The sequence below is a fragment of the Platichthys flesus genome, chromosome 18 (genome assembly GCF_949316205.1).
Source record: "Platichthys flesus chromosome 18, fPlaFle2.1, whole genome shotgun sequence".
Classification (NCBI taxonomy): domain Eukaryota; kingdom Metazoa; phylum Chordata; class Actinopteri; order Pleuronectiformes; family Pleuronectidae; genus Platichthys; species Platichthys flesus.
Window position 1 is genome coordinate 172,024 of NC_084962.1, and position 14,883 is coordinate 186,906.

Below are 14,883 nucleotides of genomic sequence, written 5' to 3' on the forward strand. Positions count from 1 at the left end.
GGGGGAAGAGCCTGATGAGGAGGAGGACATTGACATGCAGGTGATTAATGATATTTTAACATGGGACAGTAATCATAGATACTGTGATTAGTTGAATATTGTTTGAAACCTTTATGAGAAATGCATTTTTCTGTGGATCATACACATTGAACTACATGCAAATTACCATGTATTTCCTTATATTTTCCTATATAGGGTCTTGACAGTGGACAGCAGATTCCAGAGGAGGACGTTGTTGACCCTTAGCAATCCTAAATACTGCCTTAGGTTTAGGGTTAAATAGTTAAGTTTACTTTAAGTGTTTTTAATTGTCAGATGTGATAAAGCGGCATCAGTTGCACTTCTGTCCATCCTGGGAGAGGGATCCCTCACATGTGGCTCTCTCTGTGGTTTCTACATTTTTTACCCCCTGTTAATAGTTTTTTTTTTCGTAGTTTTTCCTTACTCTTGTTGAGGGTTATGGACAGAGGATGTCGCACTTTTGTATTCATTGTATATTTTTATAAATAATAATCAATGTAGGGAAAGCCATTGAATACCTCGATATTAAAACATATTTTTCAACAACACAAATAAGCTATCATAATTTAGTATGTTTTCCAATGTATTGATGTTCTACTTGTATTCAATAAAATATTGTCACTGCATATCTGAGTTATTCCTTAATCAATGTGTAATTTTTATTGCCAAGAAAGTAGTTTTAAACAAGTGTACGACCAGTCTACATTATTATTCATTCTGTTAAACAAATCTTATTTCCTGCAACATTAAAACCTTTTGTGGTTACTCTATATTCTCAATGCTCGAACGTGAGTTGTCTGACTGAACTTGAGGTATGTTCACAAGCCATCTGATTCTATTAGTCATCCGAAATAACTGGTTGATTATTAATCAATTTCTATGCTTTTATATGGTTTTGTTTGGAAGGCAGATTGTATATAAACAAATTGTTAACCATTTTAATACTTTACACTTTATACCAATAAATAATTCTGGTAATAGTTCCTGAAGATTTGTGTGAAAACGGTGATAAATCCGTTGGGCAGTGAATGCACCCTTTTCTGTCCGCGGAACAGCGCGGTAACAATAAAGTGTGAAAAAGCATTGGTAAACGTATATGTGTCTGTTTTTTATAACGATATTTATTTCAAAATTCTAACACATATGCTTTTCTTAAGCATATTTGGTTAAAAACAAACCGCTTATATGTTTTCCAAACCCTATTTTTAGAACCCTAATCTGAACCCGGAAGAAGGATACAAAGAACTACAAATCGGAATGGTGGACCCGTACGTGTATGTGTGTTGTTCTCACCTTTTGTAGTTCTGATGTATTTTCACTATTTTGTGAGATTGTGACATGGGACCTTGCATGCTTCTTTATGGTATTTTGGTCTAAGAAAAACACCTGTTAGGTCAGATTTAGTTTTTCTTACTAATAAAACGGTAAAATCTCGTTTTTTCAAGGTTTTGGCCCTACTCAGTGGCGCCCCCCATAGTTTGGCATTGGGCTATGTTAGGGGAGTTCAAGACCTTTCCAAAACAGTTCATACCATGTCTGTTGCATATTTAGTTTCCTTCCTGTAAGCCATCAAAGCTGACTCAAATGCAAGGTTCAAAGCTCACCCCTTAGGAGCAGGAGCCATCCACAATTTTCCCACTGACAAAATGTTACTACAGAGGCCAAGACCTTTACAACGATGTCTTTGCTTTTGTTCTACAACAAAGTTTACATTTCATCTTTGTCATCTTGCTCCAAACTCTGGGGTGTACATTCTCAGACCCCATTGAGGTCCAAGCTGGATCAAATCGGTTTAAGTGGTATTTAATGGCCAGATATGGTAAAAATATGTGTATTTGCTTTATACACAATCATATGTTTCACTTTTGGACCGACTTAGACACCTTTGTTCATTAACAAACCAATTTCTCACACCCCAGTTTCAGACTGTTGCCCTCCTCACCTCTGGGAGGCGCTACAGGGTCCTCCGTTCCCGGACCAGCAGGTTCAGGAACAGGTTCTTCCTGTGGCTGTCACCCTGCTGAATCACCATGTTGCAGAGTTCATATGTATTTTTTTTATATTAACTTGATATGACCAACCATCCCTCGGCTGACAGAGAGGTCATATATGGCCAAGATTAAAGTGTGTAATAGTTAAATTAGAAATATGAGGAAAAAGTCAATGTTGCACACATATTGTTGAAAATTACTGTAGCATGACCTCTATTAAATAGCTTGGTAGGCCTTTTCCATACAAGAACATGCTGTGCTGGAGATGGGAGTTGCGATACAATTGCCTTCTGTGAGGTGCAGATGTTTAACCCATTTTAAGTCACAAAACACAGTTTTTAAATAAAATTTTATTTAAAAACAGTAAAATAGAACAAGAAACAGTAAATGTAACATTAACACAATATACAATAACATCTAAAATAACAAATTACACGTCAAACAAGCAGAAATATAAGCTGCATCCTCCTCTGTCCGGATTATTCCAGCTCTGTTTTAGGGACCCAGGAATCTTTCCACCTCAAATTGCTACAACAAAAAGGGAAAGAGACAATATGTTTAGTGTAAATGGATCTTTAATCACTATGGGCATATAAATGCACAGGAACATGTAAACAGAGAACCAATGGAGGTGTGGTATTGTATTGTAAATAGTTAAATAGTTATTGTAAATAGATTTAGATTGACTTGAATCCAACATCATAACAGAGCTACCTTCTATGGAGTAAAATAAAAATTCAGAACTTGTGATGGTGCATCACGATGTGGCATCAGATATGAAGCATTATACATACCATATGGGGCATGGCAGCCACCTCACATTCACCTCCTTTACCCCCTGAAAACAATTAGTGGTCATAAAGAATACAAATTGAAATCATTAACGATGAAAAAATCATGTGTATATGAAACAATTTCCCTCGAAACATAATTGTAAAACATTAATTGTAAAATATACATAGTGCAAATGTGCAATATTCAACTTACATCTCGAACTCTTTCCGTGCAGATTTTAGAATATGGGTAACTTCCCATTGAGTCGTGGTAATTGCAGTCTGAAAAATTAAAAGAGACAATTAATTTCCTAGTCAGAGGAATATAAATATAATTAGTTAGCCACAACTCTAAATGTCATATTTAGATCTAACTTGATAAAGAATTTGCTTAACTCTGTTAAAGATGTGAAATTAAATTCTGGAAAATGGAAAAGTGTTTAAATCTTACTTTTTGGGTGGACTTTTTTTCCACCTTTGCGGGTCCCTAGGGAGTTAGTGGAAGAAAATGTTTGAGATCCAACACATAAAAGAATGTTTCTGGAAATCTTTTCAAGGTTTAACTTATTAATACCTAAATTTATCTGCCAGGCACAGAAATAGGGAAGTAGATTCTGTATCCATTTGGCACGTGAAATATCATACTTTCAAAGTCTATGCTCCTTTAAGTTTAAGTTCAAATTCTTCTCATCAAAACCAATGGGATCTGTTGTTGAAAACTGAAAATGTAGCAATTTTTTCTGGCCCCCAATACTTATTTGCAGGGTCTTACGTGGATGTTTTGCTGGACAGCTCTCTTTGCATTTGGAGAGCGGGGAGATGAGGTTGGGGATCTTGGTCCATCTTATCTTAAGGTATGACACATTCCCAAATTTAGACAGAAGGCCCGGTTGTGTGACGTCATTAAATCTCTAGGTTTGTGGTAAACAACTCCCCTATAAAACACCTTACCTTGCAGAGTCAAGGCGGATTTTCACTATTCGGCCTGTGTGTTATCTCCGAGTTTTCTAGAAACTCGTCCTGACCTGTAATACTCTTGTGTAATAAACATTATACTTGTAAGTACTGGGTCCGCGTCTCCTCTCTTCAAACATCGACTTCAACAAGACTCTGTTGCGGGGAAGACACGATAGTATGAACCTTGTTTGAACTTTGGTGAAAGTCCAAATATTAAATGAAACTTATTGGGTAAACATACTTTACGTAAATGGTTGATTTGCAGGGTCTTACCGGGATGTTTTGGTGGACAGCTCTCTTTTGAGTTGGAGAGCGGGGGAGATGAGGGTGGGGAACTTGGTCCAGGAGGTGAATGCGAGGTGGATGGGGCTGTGGCAGGAGCTGTAGGTGCAGGGTCTAATGTACAGTTGGCAAAAGAGAAAAAACATAAATGACAAAGTAAATACATACTGAATGTATTCCAGGATGTTTATTGAAACTAACTTGGATGTTAGTAAGATAAGACTTGTAAACATAAACATTAACATAAACTTCTTCTTACCACAAGGTGTCAACAAGAGGTCGAATGTCTCTTCCTCCTCCCCTTCCTCCCCTTCCTCTCCCTCCTCCTCCGTTGCTTCTGGATGAAGAGGGGATTCAGCCAGTTCCCTCGGTCCCTCTGGGTCCACTGGAGTTAATGGGTTGGCCCTCTCTCTTTTAACAATCACTGTTTGAAAAAGAGTTATCTTAGGTCATGATTAAATATTGACACCATTCATGTCTTCTGCACATGTCATGGAATATGTAGCTGTATTATGCCATACTGTTGTATAAGGGCACTCAATGATGCCCATGATACTGTCTCTATTCACAACATGTCTGGCATTATTAGACATTCATTATAAACGCCTAGATAGAAATTACATAGCTGCAAGTGATATCTCAAAAATTATATAAATATTTGCACATATAGAAGTGTACACAAAGCTGGACACATACAGACCTAAAAAATGCCTGACCCTAATAAAACAATACTGAGCTAAATTTGGTAGGATGACTGTGGCTTCTGTGGCTGGGTTGGCTTGCTGATATAGCCAAAAAGTGATCTTAAGGGAGTTCTAAATTTAAATAATGTGGTTGTTTGATTCAGTAAAATTCCATTCTACTGAGATGGAAGTCTGGTGACATTATAAAACTGTCAACTTTTAGTTCTGATTATTGTGACTATCCTACTTTTTAATTCCACGTTTATAATTTTCAAAGTTGTACTTCATCTCACAATATTAAACATCTCCTGATACACAATGGCAATCTTAGTGTAGTGAAGCCTGTGAAAGATATAGTCAGCAGCACAGGAGCTAGGTCAAGAATAAATGCTAAAGCGTATTCAGTGTGCTGTGTTGTGTTTAGGATCTAATTTGTGCTTATTAAAAAATATAATGAGTCAGTTGTTAAGGGAGTAACATTTTCATAAGCTTAAAGATTCCGTATCACATGTTTATGGACTGCATATGTAAAAATAAAGCTACAAAAAATGTTGTGCAAATTTAACCCTGGAATTTGGACTGCTTGGACAATTTGTGAAGAAAGTGCAGCAGTTGGATAAGGCAGCATGAAGTCATGAAAAACATTGTTGATAAAACGAAGGCAGAATAAAAATATTGCAAAAGATTATTTATAATTTGATTTTCATGTTAAATGCTGGAGTTGCTGCCAGTAGAGTATGCTTATTAATAATGTCCATACACCAAGAATGACATATTTGGATGAAAACTCTGTAATTCTATATATCTGGTCCAAGGGGTTGCGGTTTTCTTCTAATATGGTTTCTGATCACAAAATGTATAATGACTCAATGACGGTTCAAAGCTCACTGTAGACTCTATCCCCCAGAGTTGGTGTCGTGAGATCTTGAATTGTAACTAAAAATATTTAATAAAGACTACACTAGCACAAACAAAACATTTTGTGGACTAACCTGTCACAAGGCTTCCATACAGTCCTTCTATGATTTTCAAGGACTGTCTGAAACTAGCTCCAGGCCACTGATTGAGTCACAGGACACAGAGCCCTTCTTCTCCCTCCCAAAGAGAAGCATTGGATGCAACCCCGCCATTTTCAATTTGTGAACCTGAAAACAAATCGGGAACATAATAAAAATGGATTAACTATTAAAAACAAAAAACATTATATTGTGAGTGCCTCCATATCCTTGTTGTTCGAATTGACCATGGCCCTGATCTTGTCAAACAGTATGGCCTATAACCTGTCCACCTTATAGCTTTAAAAAGATTTTAATAGAGTTTTTTTACAGTTTTCTGGGCAGTAAATTTTGTAAGAAATGGGGCTATGACCTTGGGGGGGAGAAAAACAATGACTATCAATTTTATATGTTGTATTATACGATTGTCCGATTTGAGCATGAATGTTACAAATGTTCTATACAAATAAAATTAATTATAATAATTATGATAATTATTACTATTATACATCCATTCGACCGGGATATGTAACTAGTGTGAAGAGTCGGCAGGCTACAGGTAGTGAAGAGCTTACCAGAACCCGGGAAGCATTCATCAATTTGTTCAATTTTCCACCTTTTTTAAGCTTGGCTCCCCATTCCCTGTCGGCTTTACCTTTAGCTTTTTCAACAGCCTTTTTCATTTGCTGTTGGGCTCCACAAAGTTTGCATATCTTGCATGCAACACGTATATGGTGCATGCAAGATATGCAGGTTTTCATTGTTGACCCGGGCATTTTGACTGAAAAGCAAAAGAGAAAAAAATATTAGAGTTCGTCCATCAGTGGCCTTTTTATCTATAATAAATTTGTATTACAATACCTATAGTGTCGTCCTATTAGTGATCAATTGGTCATGAGTGAACAGTTTGTCAAGATTGTCAGAATAACATCTTGCTGTGCAAAGATAGATATAGCAATCTGAGGGAAAACAGACTAAATTTAGGTTGCTATAAAACACCTATGACCTAATTAACAGTTATTAACAATTCTCAGCTGCAAATAGTGATCAGGATACAGAATCATATTATCGTATGTTCGGGTTTATTTGTGAGTGGAAACCTGTGTCAAGGTTCATTACAGAATATTACCCTACTTCTTCCAAAGCAACTTTAACCCTTGTGTTGGACCAGGGTCTGATTGACCCAGCATGTGTTTGTGTGTGTGTGACAGTCTCCTGCCTTTGTGTGTGGCGTGCAGCGATAGAAATTATTTTTGGAAAAAAACGTGTGCCACCTCATTTTCTGCTACTTCTTCTTCTTCTTCTTCTTCTTATAATTATTATTTTTATTATCACCAATGAACAACAGGCTTGAGTACGCCACGCTGGCAGCCGGGGATGCTCGCGGCGCATGCCCTCGGGTCACTGAGACCCGGGCCGACGTGCTACAGGCCCTAGGTCTAAAAAGAATAAAATTAATTTCCTTCTTCCTTTATTATTATTATTATTATTATTATTATAATTATTATTATCAATGAGCAAGAGTCTTTTTCTTCTTCTTCTTCTTCTTCTTCTCCCGCATCTTCCTCTCGTTCGCATCAGCGAGCTATAACGGGATCGAGTACGCCAAGCTGGCAGTGGGGGATGCTCGAGGCGTGTGCCCTCGGGTCACTGGGACCCCGGCCGACGTGCTACAGGCCCTAGGTCTAAAAAGAATAAAATGAATTTCCTTCTTCCTTTATTATTATTATTATTATTATAATTATTATTATTATTATTATTATTATCAATGAGCAAGAGTCTTTTTCTTCTTCTTCTTCTTCTTCTTCTTCTTCTTCTTCTTCTTCTTCTCCCGCATCTTCCTCTCGTTCGCATCAGCGAGCTACAACGGGATCGAGTACACCAAGCTGGCAGCGGGGGATGCTCGCGGCGCGTGCCCTCGGGTCACTGGGACCCCGGCCGACGTGCTACAGGCCCTAGGTCTAAAAAGAATAAAATGAATTTCCTTCTTCCTTTATTATTATTATTATTATTTTCAATGAGCAAGAGTCTTCTTCTTCTTCTTCTTCTTCTTCTTCTTCTCCCGCATCTTCCTCTCGTTCGCATCAGCGAGCTACAACGGGATTGAGTACGCCATGCTGGCAGCGTGGGATGCTCGCGGCGCGTGCCCTCGGGTCACTGGGACCCGGGCCGACGTGCTACAGGCCCGGGTCCCAGGTCTCGAGTACGCAACGCTGCCAGCCGGGGACGCTCGCTGCGCGTGCCCTCGGGTCACGGGGACCAGCTCGGAGAGAAGGCCGTTACTAACAATGCATCCGCGGCACGAGTCGGTACAACACCGTGCCGTTGGTGTGTGACACCGCTGCTGCAGAGTCCTCATCGTGCACATCCTCGGCAGATGAAGAAGAAGAAGAAGAAGAAGAAGGAGGAGAAGGAGGAGAAGGACTAGAAGGAGTAGAAGGAGGAGAAGAAGGAGAAGAAGAAGGAGGACACGTGGAAAGAGAGACCTTCCTGTCCAAAAACGGAGAAATATCATGGTCCTCGACGGCGTACCACTGAGAGGGCCGCTCCGCCTCCGCCTCCTCCGCTACGCCCGTCGGGGTCCCTTGCCCGGGTCCCACGACGCACGCGACTTCCGGCGTCAGCGACGCGGTCTCGACGTTCGGCCTGTTCGTCACGCCGATGGTAGAGAACATCGTCCTGGAGATGACTAATCTGGAGGGTCGTCGGAAATACGGCGACGGCTGGAAAGGGATGGACGCGACCGACCTGCGCGCCTACGTGGGGCTGCTGATCTTGGCGGGCGTGTACAGGTCCCGGGGCGAGGCCGCCGCCAGCCTGTGGGACGCCGAGAGCGACCGCGCGATATTCCGCGCCACGATGCCCTTAAAGGTATTTCACACGTACTCCCGACTGCTGCGATTCGACTACCACGAGACGAGACGCGAGAGACGCGCCTCCGACAAATTGGCGGCCGTGCGCGGGGTCTGGGACGCTTGGGCGGCGAGGCTGTCGCTCCTCTACAACCCGGGGCCCGAAGTGACCGTGGACGAGCAACTGGTTCCCTTCAGAGGTTATTCTCTTTTCCTGGTCACTGGGTTACGCCGCGTGGCCTCTTCGGTTGTCCGCCGGTATGCACCTGGCAACTCTGAGCTTTCCTCTTCTTCTTCTTCTTTTTCTTCTTCTTCTTTTTCTTTTTCTTCCCTGAAGACATTGTCGATATTCATGTTTCGTCTCTTCCTCTGTTCTCCCAAACCCCCCCCCCCCCACACACACACACACACGCGCGCGCGACAGGCCGTTGTCCTTTCCGACAGTACATGCCCAGCAAGCCGGCGAAATACGGCATCAAGTCGTGGGTGGCGTGCGACGCCAGATCCAGCTACGCTTGGAAGATGCAAGTCTACACCGGAAAGCCGAGCGGCGGACGTCCGGAGAGGAACCTGGGGCTGCGGGTCTTGCTCGACCTCACGGAGGGACTGAGCGGGCGCAACGTCACGTGCGACAATTACTTCACCTCCTACGAACTTGCGCGGCAGCTCCTGGAGAGGAACGTCACCGTGGTCGGCACGGTTTGGAAGAACAAGCCCGAGCTCCCGCCCCGGCTGCTCGCGGTAAAGGGACGAGCGGCGTTCTCCTCCGTGTTCGCCTTCACGCCCGCCACCACTCTGGTGTTGTACGTCGGGGGGAAGAAAAACAGGAACGTGGTGCTCCTGAGCACGCGGCACTCGGAGGCCGAGGTCAGCGACCGCGCGGACGGCAAACCGGTCGTCGTCCTGGACTACAACCGCAACAAAGGAGGCGTGGACAACCTGGACAAGGTAATCTGAACGTACAGCTGCAGGAGGAAGACCGCGCGCTGGCCCCTGGTCATCTTCCACAACATCCTCGACGTCTCCTCCTACAACGCCTTTGTGATATGGCGAGAGGTCAACCCCGACTGGATGGCGGGCAAGCGGAACAAGCGCAGGGTGTTCCTCGAGCGGCTGGGAAAGGCTATCGTGGCGCCTTACATCGCGCGGCGGGAGCGCGTTCCCCGCACCGAGGCATCCGCCGCGGCCGTGAAGGCCGTGAAAGCGGCCGTGGCCACAGCCGCAGCCAAACCGAGAGACTATGACAGCGACCGAGACAACAACGCTCGGCCCGAGCGTCCGGTCGCCCCTCCGGCCATAACCCCGCAGCGACCGCTCGCCGCGAGCAAGAGGAAGAGGTGTCAGATATGCCCCAGGAACAAGGACTGCAAAACTCACACAAAGTGCCGCGGGTGTGACAAATACATCTGCAAGGGCTGTTCCCTTTTCTATTGCCCTTCTTGCGCGTGCTGATGTGTGGTTGGCTGTGAGTGTGCACGTGTGTGCATCTGGGTGTTTGTGCGTTTGTGTGTTCAGTACCAAAACGCTCACAGTCAACAATAAAGTAGCATGGGGAAGGAGGGACAACACGAGGGATAAGTGAAATAATAAAAACGAATTTCTTTTTTATTATTACTGCGCAAGAGTCTTCTTTTTCTTCTCCTTCTCCTTCTCCTTCTCCTTCTCCTTCTCCTTCTCCTTCTCATCACCGAGCAAGAAAAGGCTTGAGTACTCGACACTGACAGCCGGGTCGGTCCAGCGTCGCGAGTCTAAGGGTCACAGGGACCCCGACCGACAGGCGACCCGGCCTCGTGTCACAACGGCCCTACGTCTTTGCGTGTGTCTTGCAGCTACAAGAGAAATAATTGAAATTAGTTTATATTTTATTATTATTACTGCGCGAGAGTCTTCTTTTTCTCCTCCTTCTCCTTCTCCTTCTCCTTCTCCTTCTCCTTCTCCTCATCACCGATCAAGAACAAGCTCAAAGACACGACGCGGGGAGCCGGACAGGCCCGGCTTCGCGAGTCTCAGGGTCAGAGGGACGCCGATGTGAGAGATGGCCCTCGTTGCGAGCAGCCGTGCAAGGCCCTCCTTTGCGAGCCTTGCGGTTTCAGAGACCCAGGAACCGAAGAGACTCCCCAACGCAGGCATCCAGGGGGTCCTAGGTCACACCGGCGCGCAACTTGGAGCATGGCGTGCTGAGATTACACGGGACCTACGTCTTTGCGTGTGTCGTTCAGCTATAAGAGATAAATGTGTTTCTTTTTTATTATTATTATTACTGCGAAGGAGTGGTTGTCGCGGCGGCGGCCGCAGCCTCCGTGACAGCCCCGCTCGCCGCGAGCAAGAGGAAGAGGTGTCAGATATGCCCCGGGAACAAGGACTGTAAAACTCACACAAAGTGCCGCGGGTGTGACAAATACATCTGCAAGGGCTGTTCCCTTTTCTATTGCCCTTCTTGCGCCTGCTGATGTGTGGTGGGCTGTGCGTGTGCACGTGTGCATCTGTGTGTGTGTGTGCGTTTATGTGTTCAGTACCAAAACGCTCACAGCCAACAGCATGGCGAAGGAGGCACAACACGAGGGATAAGGGAAATAATAAAAATGAATTTCTTTTTTATTATTACTGCGCAAGAGTCTTTTTTTTCTCTTCCTTCTCCTTCTCCTTCTCCTTCTTCTACTTCTTCTTCTTCTCATCACCGAGCAAGTACAGGCTGTAGGAAGCGGCCCTGGCAGCCGGGTCGGTCCAGCGTCACGAGTTTAAGGGTCACAGACCCTGACCGACAAGCGACAGGGCCCACGACACACCGGCCCTACGTCTTTGCATGTGTCGTTCAGTAATAAGAGAAATGATAAAAAAAAAGTTTCTTTTTTATTATTATTACTGCACAAGAGTCTTCTTTTCTTCTCCTTCTCCTCCTTCTCCTTCTTCTTCTTCTCATCACCGAGCAAGAACAGGCTCGAGGACACGACGCGGGGAGCCGTCCCTGTGACCTTGAGACTCGCAAAGCCGTGCCTCTTTGGCTCTCCGCATCGTGTCCTCAGCCCTGATGTTGCTCAGTGACGTAGGACCCCTGGGATGCCTGCGTTGGGGAGTCTCTTCGGTCTGGGTCTCTGAAACCCGAAGGCTCGCGCCGAGAGGCTTGCGCGGCTGATCGCGTTGAGGGCTGAGTCTCCCATCGGCGTCCCTGTGACCCTGAGAATCGCGAAGCCGGGCCTGTTCGGCTCCCCGCATTGTGTACTCGAGCCTGTTCTTGCTCGGTGATGAGAAGAAGAAGATGAAGAATGAGGAGAAGGAGAAGAAAAGAAGACTCGCAAAGCCGTGCCTGTACGGCTCCCCTTGTCGTGTACTCGAGCCTGTTCTTGCTCGGTGATGAGAAGAAGAAGATGAAGAATGAGGAGAAGGTGAAAAATAAGACTTGTGCAGTAATAATAATGAAATAGAAACAAATTTGTATTATTTCTCTCAAAGCTGAACGACACATGCAAACACATAGGGTCGGTGTAATCTCAGCACCCCAGGCTCAAAGTTGCGTGCCGGTGTGACCTAGGACCCATGGGATGCCCACGTTGGCGAGTCTCTACGGGCTGGGTGTCTGAAACCCCGAAGGCTCGCAACGAGGGCCTTGCGCGGTTGCTCACATTGAGTGCTGAGTACACGACGAGGGGAGCCGGACAGGCACGGCTTTGCGAGTCTCAGGGTCACAGGGACGACGATGGGTTTCAATTGCGTGGTTGCTCGCGTTGAGGGCTGAGTACACGACGAGGGGAGCCTGACAGGCACGGCTTCGCGAGTCTCAGGGTCACAGGGACGCCGATGGGTTTCGCTTGCGTGGTTGCTCGCATTGAGGGCCGTGTCCTCGAGCCTGTTCTTGCTCGGTGATGAAAAAAAGAAGATGAAAAATGAGGAGAAGGCGAAAAAGAAGACTCGCTTAGCCGTGCCTGTGCAGCTCCCCTTGTCGTGTACTCGAGCCTGTTCTTGCTCGGTGATGAAAAAAAGAAGATGAAAAATTAGGAGAAGGCGAAAAAGAAGACTCGCGAAGCCGTGCCTGTGCGGCTCCCCTTGTCGTGTACTCGAGCCTGTTCTTGCTTGGTGATGAGAAGAAGAAGAAGTAGAAGGAGGGGAAGGCGAAAAAGAAGACTTGCGAGGCCGTGCCTGTGCGGCTCCCCTTGTCGTGTACTGGAGCCTGTTCTTGCTTGGTGATGAGAAGAAGAAGAAGTAGAAGGAGGATAAGGATAAAAAGAAGACTTATGCAGTAATAATAATGAAATAGAAACAAATGTGTATTATTTCTCTTACAGCTGAACGACACGTGCAAAGACGTAGGGTCGGTGTAATCTCAGCACCCCAGGCTCCAAGTTGCGTGCCGGTGTGACCTAGGACCCATGGGATGCCCGCGTTGGCGAGACTCTACGGGTCCTGGGTCTCTGAAACCCAAGGGCCCGCGCTGAGAGGCTTGCTTGGTTGCTGGCGTTGAGGGCTGAGTACATGACGAGGGGAGCCAGACAGGCACGGCTTCGCGAGTCTCAGGGTCACAGGGACGGCGATGGGAGAAACATCCCTGTGACCCTGAGACACGCGGAGCCGAGCCTGTTTGGCTCCCCGTGTCGTGTCCTCGAGCCTATTCTTGCTCGGTGATGAAAAAAAGAAGATGAAAAATGAGGAGAAGGCGAAAAAGAAGACTCGGGAAGCCGTGCCTGTGCGGCTCCCCTTGTCGTGTACTCGAGCCTGTTCTTGCTCGGTGATGAGAAGAAGAAGAAGTAGAAGGAGGGGAAGGCGAAAAAGAAGACTTGCGAGGCCGTGCCTGTGCGGCTCCCCTTGTCGTGTACTCAAGCCTGTTCTTGCTTGGTGATGAGAAGAAGAAGAAGTAGAAGGAGGAGAAGGAGAAAAATAAGACTCGTGCAGTAATAATAATGAAATAGAAACAAATGTGTATTATTTCTCTTACAGCTGAATGACACGTGCAAAGACGTAGGGTCGGTGTAATCTCAGCACCCAGGCTCCAAGTTGCGTGCCTGTGTGACCTAGGACCCATGGGATGCCCGCGTTGGCAAGTCTCTACGGGCTGGGTGTCTGAAACCCAGGGCCCGCGCCGAGAGGCTTGCTTGGTTGCTGGTGTTGGGGGCTGAGTACACGACGAGGGGAGCCGGACAGGCACGGCTTCGCGAGTCTCAGGGTCACAGGGACGGCAATGGGAGAAACATCCCTGTGACCCTGAGACACGCGGAGCCGAGCCTGTTTGGCTCCCTGTGTCGTGTCCTTGAGCCTATTCTTGCTCGGTGATGAGAAAAAGAAGATGAAGAATGAGGAGAAGGCGAAAAAGAAGACTCGCTTAGCCGTGCCTGTCCGGCTCCTCTTGTCTTGTACTCGAGCCTGTTCTTGCTCGGTGATGAGAAAAAGAAGATGAAGAATGAGGAGAAGGCGAAAAAAAAGACTCGCTTAGCCGTGCCGGGCTCCCCTTGTCGTGCCAGTTCTTGCTCGGTGATGAGAAGAAGAAGAAGAAGAAGAAGGAGAAGGAGGATCAGGAGAAGAAAAGAAGACTCTCTGCGAGACTCTCTGCGAGCCTTCGGGTCCCAGAGAGTCTTTTTCATCCAGGCACGGACAAAGCACAGGGATTACAGATTACAAAGCTCAAACCTGCAGTGCTGATGTAGTGTCTGCATGTCTCCCAGAGGACGATGGCCAGGCAGCGACTCTTCTTCCTCCGCAGGCTGCCGAGGCTCCACGTGGACTCCAGGATTCTCCAGGCAACTTACACTTACAGGTGCACCACAGAGAGCATCCAGACTGGCTGCATCACCGACCGGTGCGGCAGTTGCACCTCCCTGAGCCGTAAGGCTCTACAGGGGGTGATGAAGTCCGCCCAGCACATCACCCCCTGTACGGTGCCACCATCCATAGAGGACTTCTAGAGACAGACCCCTTTCACCCCAGCCGTAGACATTTTTGCTTGCTGCCATCTGGCCGACGGTACCGCAGCATCAGGGCCCGCAGCACCAGGCTCAGAGACAGTTTCATTCCCCAGGCCATGAGATTTTTAAACTTCTCTGAACTGCAATGACTCCCGAAAAACCAGCACCGTGACATATTTGCATATTTGCATCATAGCACAAACTTACCACTATTGATGTTTTATTTTCTCTTCAGCTGTTAACAATATATATATTATATATATATATATATATATACTTCATTTTCTATTTTAAATTTTGATATTCTATTTCATTCTATTTCAAAATATTTCTATTTTATATTTTAGGTTGTAATTACGTGAGCATTGCTAGAAGAGAGCCTGTGACTCAAGCATTTCACTGCCAGCGACTGCGACAATGTGATTGTTGTACATTTGA

General features: G+C 45.8%; 1 long non-coding RNA gene and 1 pseudogene across 3 annotated transcripts; one reads left to right on the top strand and one right to left on the bottom strand.

Annotated features, from left to right (window-relative positions):
• Positions 1-2,373: 2,373 nt before the first annotated feature.
• Positions 2,374-7,057, bottom strand: LOC133973727 (uncharacterized). Of its 3 annotated transcripts, XR_009924600.1 has the most exons (8): positions 5,700-7,057; positions 4,284-4,448; positions 4,016-4,138; positions 3,558-3,895; positions 3,237-3,272; positions 3,000-3,067; positions 2,807-2,850; positions 2,374-2,540 (listed from the first exon to the last, which is right to left on the bottom strand). It is a non-coding gene; the product is annotated as an uncharacterized LOC133973727 (long non-coding RNA). The 3 variants fall into 3 exon arrangements; XR_009924598.1 differs by having other exon boundaries at positions 3,237-3,895; XR_009924599.1 differs by lacking the exon at positions 3,558-3,895 and having other exon boundaries at positions 5,700-7,052.
• Positions 7,058-7,092: 35 nt separating this feature from the next.
• On the top strand, positions 7,093-10,074 carry LOC133973881 (piggyBac transposable element-derived protein 4-like; annotated as a pseudogene).
• The last annotated feature ends 4,809 nt before the right edge of the window (positions 10,075-14,883 follow it).